Raw genomic sequence first — 6242 nt, 5'->3', positions numbered from 1 at the left:
ACTGTACCATTTATCTTAACTTTCGAAATGAGTTATGAAGATTAGAGAATAGAATCAGTAAGAGAGATGATTCGTGTCGATGATTGTCGGTTTGAGTAGTGAGTAGTGAGCAGTGTGCGGTTCCCGTCGTCATGCGGGTGCCTTTAGTTGTCCTGCAACCCCCGCGGATCGCCTCTATGGCGTGTATTGCTTGTATGGCGACCGTCTCAGTTGGAATCGGTCGCAAAAATGAAGGGTCTTCACGGTCTCAATATTCAGCGACAACAAACACGGCAAAACAAACACTTTGTCATATGGTTTTATTGGTGGCCGACACAAAAGTCTCGATTCGAGACGCTCCGAGAGAATCCGTGCATTTTTTTCAAGAATCCGACGTCCGAATCGTCCTCTGTTGTTAACGACATAATGTTTACACCCATTTCGGTGGCTATGTTACACGACATGACAATTAACGCGATGCGTGACGGATTCCGTGACGACTCTGTTAAAAGTTTTCGTGTCACCGAAATTCGAACGGGTGATCCACCGATCGGTCCGGGGTAGGTAGAACTGGGCAGTAGAACGAAAGGCACTGTCTTCGTCTTGTATGTTTTTATTTTATTGAACCATCCATCCATCGTGTCGTTCTAATGCGCAGAACTGTGTCCGAGCAGTGTCGAACATAAAACTATAAAACTACCCCGAGATGGTACGTCTTCATCGGCGGCGGAGAGTTCTTAGAGGACTCATAAACTCATCGGGCAATATAAATATAAATTGCCCGGTAATATACATGATATGTGTCCTCTTGCTCGTAAAAACAGGATTTCGGTAATTTTTCAGTTTCGCACACAGAGGGACAGTAATGAAATAATTATTTATACGACTTCAGCTCAAGGTTAATAACCGAAGAATGTTTCCAAATTTGGGAAGTAGCGTTCTAGAGAAATATAATATGCAGTTAGACAATGCATTTACATAACGTATCTTTGCCGCGACTACCATACTTTAGCACAAAAGAATGTTTATGATGCGGTACGGACCTTTTATAACGCCAACTCCTTCAGGACATATGTTATCCAACGGGAAACCATATTTCATTTAACTAACATAAGTATCAATTGTAAAATTGATTCAATGTTTTGCGAATTGAGATAGGTACGATGCGTAAAAATCTATTTTTAAATCTACAACTCTGATGAAATAAAATACATATAATTATATTATATTATTCATACCCGAACGTTTAATCATTGGGTTAGTAATAGATATAGACATTTTTAAGTACTACCAAAAATTTGCAAATTTTTCATATGGAATAGGTATAGACTACGGATATTAAAAAAACAGTTGAAAATGGTATTTTGCAGTAAGGCAAGTTGCATAAAATGTGTATCAGTTGACTTAATAAACCTGATTAAGAGAAAACGTCGACGAAAAGTCAAAAAACGGCTCACATACACACAACACACACACTTACATACTTTTACCAAATTTGGTTTCATTCGATTCAGAATGGCTTAAAACATCGAGAAAACATAAAATTAGCAAATCGGATTTTGGACTAAAACAAACTTCTCTTTCGGGAAGTTTGTATTATTACTATAATAATTGTTAACACAGTATTTACAAAAACAATAGTATTAGCAGTTGCTACATAGTAAAAACTTGGTTTAGCAACCACTTCTTCCGTGTTCGGTACCCACTTCGGCCAGCTTGATATCAAGTCATAGTGATATCATACTGCAGATATCAGATGTGATATCAAGTGAAAATATTCTTCAAGGGCATTGCTGCTGAAGTAATTAAGTCAAAATAATAATTAAGATATAGAACTTGAAGGAACAGAACTGAATTGCATTCTTATAGTTATCTGTTAAATAACAAAACAATTACAGCATGTCATAATTACAGACATAAAGTGATGCAAATAAAAATTAATAAAACTCAAAATTATTCTAAAATAAAATCGACTCCTTACTCAAGCACAAAAAAACGAACGAGAAAATTTTGTAATAATGTTCAAAAATCTTTTATTTAATTTGATTTAGATCGTTGATAAATCAAACGTGTGATTAATATGATTTTCAAAATTTGTAAAGATATTCGAAATTTATAACTAAGGGTTTTAGCCTTGCAATCACAAGGTTTCTAGTTCAACCCCCACGCTCCATACAACCTGACATCAAGAAACAGTGATATCCGTTTTCATTTAAAAATATACAGTCAAATATATTTGCAAGCAAAAATTGGCGTGTATGTGTTAAGATTTTTATAACAATTTTGGCGTTGAAATGACGGCAATGAATCAAATAAACATGGAAAAGATTTTATAGTATTTTTATTATTAAACATATGATCCTATGTCATCTTCAATGGTAATTCAACCTCATGTAAAACTAATTAACTTGTAGAATAGTAACAAATACACAGCTAACGATAAGAAATATAATATGAATTTATTATGCTAAATTTTTTATTGTTTTTTATTTTTTATTAACTTTTAAAATTAAAAATTAAAATTAAAATAGCAATCAGAACAATTAACAATTCTATAAGCTATTGAGATGGATTGCGTTACTTTTAGCTTTCAGGCAACTTGATGTATAAAATAAATTTAAGTTCTAATTGATTGTCTTCTAGATTTTAGGCGTGTTCTAAATTAGTCAAGAATATGATATATATATATATATATATATATATATATATATATATATATATATATATATATATAATATATAAATGCATTTGTGAAAATACGCAACGTAATAAAAGCTTCTGTATGGGGTCATAATTTTATTGCATGTCATAATATGATGATCCCGTAATATTATCTATAAATCACGATCGCTATTAACATTTTTTCTCCACATATATAATATCTGAGTTCCTTGAACCGGCAAGGACGAAAAGCGAAATACTAAAACCTAAAACCGAAAAGGCAAAATAGTCCCTGAGAACTGCAGTTGCACATTGCTTTAATGTTACACAATACGAATTATTATATGACTTAACAGACAAAACATTATTGACTTCTTCAGGGGCCCAAGGACGTCCATGCTCGGAATTGGAATTAGAATTCGATTTTGATTTTACGGCAAAGGCAATTGGCCCATACTCATCGGTTCACTTGCAACTTCATACAAACGGTTTATTGTATATTCATAAAACTCCGTTGTTACGTGACTCCAGATCAATATTTATATGCCGGTCATATATTATCCTAAATGTTTCTCTAATTATCTTGGTTTCGAGTCAATCAGAAAATTTTCAAAACTCATTGCTGTAATAAATATGAATTTGTTCGGGGAATAAAGATTTTTAAACATTTTTAATGATAACATCAATCTACAAATATATTATTAATATTTCAACAGTAGCTGAAATACATCATCACTGTAAGATAAAGACACCCACTGGGTTGGCATTTAATATAAAAAGAAATAATCACAACTAGAAAGAATAATCAACCATTGAGCCAACTTCCAACAGTTAGGTAGAACCGTAGATCCAAACAGAATGAATTGAGGTACTCATTTGAGAACAAGAACAATGAGGTTTTAAATAAAACTAGTCTTTAGTAGCATTTTGCCTTAAGGCAAAATATATAACTTTCCTTCCCCATTTGAACAGTTATCTAGCTAAAATATATCATCACTATAAGATAAAGACACCTACTGGGTTTCCATCTAATATATAAAAAAAATCATCACAATCAGAAAGGACAAACATTGAGTCAACTTTCTATAGAAAGAACAATAGATTCAAACAGAATTAATAGATTTGAACTGAGAGCCTTGTGGTACTTACTGCATAAATAGAACAATGAGGTTTCGAATAAAACTAGTTGTAAGTAGCATTTTGCCTCAAGGCAAGTTACCAATAGGTATACACAGGGCCGGTCCTGGGGTCCTTAGCGCCCGCATGCAACTTTTTTTCTAGCGCCCCCCCCCCCCTATTAATTTTCACCGTTTTAACAGTTTATCATTAGAATTATATAAATATTTACAATTTTTTTAAAAATTAATTTTTAATTATTCTGGATTTAATACACAAAAAATTAGATATAATCTAGAAGGGTATAAAATATATTGATTTTAAATTTATTTAATATTATCGATATCAATAAATAAAACAATCACTGTCATAATTTCACATTTTAGTAATATTCAATATGTAGTAAATTGGTTAAGGATGTAAGTTCGACTACCATAGCAAAAGAATTAATATTTTTGTTAGATTAAAGTTATAGAATTTAAGAAATGCATTTCAGAAATAGTATTTATTATTTTGATATAAAGATCTTGACATCTAAATAATAAATACTATTTCTGAAATGCATTTCTTAAACTCTATAACTTTAATTTAATAAAAATATTGAGTGAAATAAATAAATTAATTTTTAATTATTCTGGATTGTGCACAAAAAATTAGATATAATCTAAAAGCGTATAAAGTATATTGATTTTAAATTTATTTGGAAAATCAAGGTGGTTCGGGGGTTGATTATAATCAAGTATTTTGAAATTTTCAATTATTTTTAACATATGTGCAATATTAATATTTTAAAAAAACTAGCATTTAATTTTCAAACATAACACTCGTATTTCATGTTGGATTTTTTTAATTTTAATTTAATTTAATTTTTCATCATTTACAATATGCAAAATTGCATCGTAAACCTCTCCTTATTGATATCGTAAGAGTCGTTAAATTTGTAACGTATTTTAGAAGTATTGTTCAAAAATCAGTAAAAATGCAAAGAAATTACACATTTCTTGAACAATATTGAAAAAAAAACTTATTATATTTGATATGTATTATTTCTGTATAGTTAATAATTATTAAATTTAGAGTATGGACACCACTAGGTATGAAACAAGCCTTAAGATTTTCATTCCAAAGTAAATTTTGCTTACATTTTTCATATTTGTTCCACGCATGTCTTCAACATTCAAAGTTCAACAAATACGAAACATTTGCAACAAAAGCAAAGGTTACAATTCAATTTCTCGGAATAAACAAGTCATTTTCTAAGCACTGGCTCCCCATTTTTTTAATTTGTTTATATTTTTAACAAGTTCCGATCCAACTAATTTAGCTCGCAATTTTTCGTCAATAATGCCCAATAATTAATTTAATCTATCGCAGGTCTGCGCTTATGGGGATTGAACACTAGATAATTTCCATTTCTATTTCACGGTAACTTCAAACAAAGAAAAAATTGAATAAGTAGATTAAGCAATAAACAGAGCTGTTATTTACTAATTTGCAGAATTATTAATCGGTTAATTATTTCTACTGATATCACATTCAAAATAAATATGCTTTTTGTGTCTCCATATCCCTAGTTAAGTTAAATTATTTATTATAATTTATTAAGTATTCTAGATTTTACATAAATAATTCTAGATTTTATATAAAAAAATATAAATATTATGTTATAAATTTAATTTCCGAAACTCGTTTTGGCGCTCCCTAAGGCTTGCGCCCGCATTTTTTGCATGCATCGCATGCAAGGCAGGACCGGCCATGGGTATACATACTCAATAAGAATTGAGATTCAGCTATTTAGGTTTCACTAAAAATTAATCGAAGCGAATGAAGATTTTCAAACATACTTATAATATCTTTAATAGTAATAATTAAATTAATTTGTTTAACAAATTTCATTTCATTCATTTCGTATTCTAAAAATGTTTTTTTTAAGTGTGAATGTCAACTGCAATCAATAGCTACCAACTAAACACGGAACCTACGTATGCACGAAAGGTATTTTCTGCAGAAATAATTGAATCAAAATAATAATTAAGAGATCACAACTAGAAAAACAATAACTAAACTGCGCTTATACTATTTTAGTAAGTATGTTATTTTATACTGTAAAATCTATCTTCATACAAAGTTTCATGAAAATAATCAAAAAAACAAATATTTCAACATTTAATTATGAAGAAACGGACCGACTAATCTTTGTCAAAAACTAATCAACGTGATTCCCAACCAATATTTTCCTTTTTGAATTTTTAAAATCGATTCAAGATTGTGGTCTTAAACGTGGACAAAGAATTTTACACTTTTCTGCTAATTACAAAGAAACGGCTTGGCCAATCTTCGCACAAAAATGATAAACGCTGGTCTTCATCAAGTAACGTCGATTGACTTCTAAATTTTTAAAATCGATCCAGCCTTATTTGAAAAATCGTCGACAAAAGGTAAAAAATCAGCTCACATACTAGAAAATATACTTTTTCCAAATTCTG

Source organism: Ctenocephalides felis, unplaced genomic scaffold (genome assembly GCF_003426905.1).
Source record: "Ctenocephalides felis isolate EL2017-DRISC unplaced genomic scaffold, ASM342690v1 CF-g0.4_SCAFFOLD_01886, whole genome shotgun sequence".
Classification (NCBI taxonomy): domain Eukaryota; kingdom Metazoa; phylum Arthropoda; class Insecta; order Siphonaptera; family Pulicidae; genus Ctenocephalides; species Ctenocephalides felis.
Note: the sequence above shows the minus strand (reverse complement) of the source record.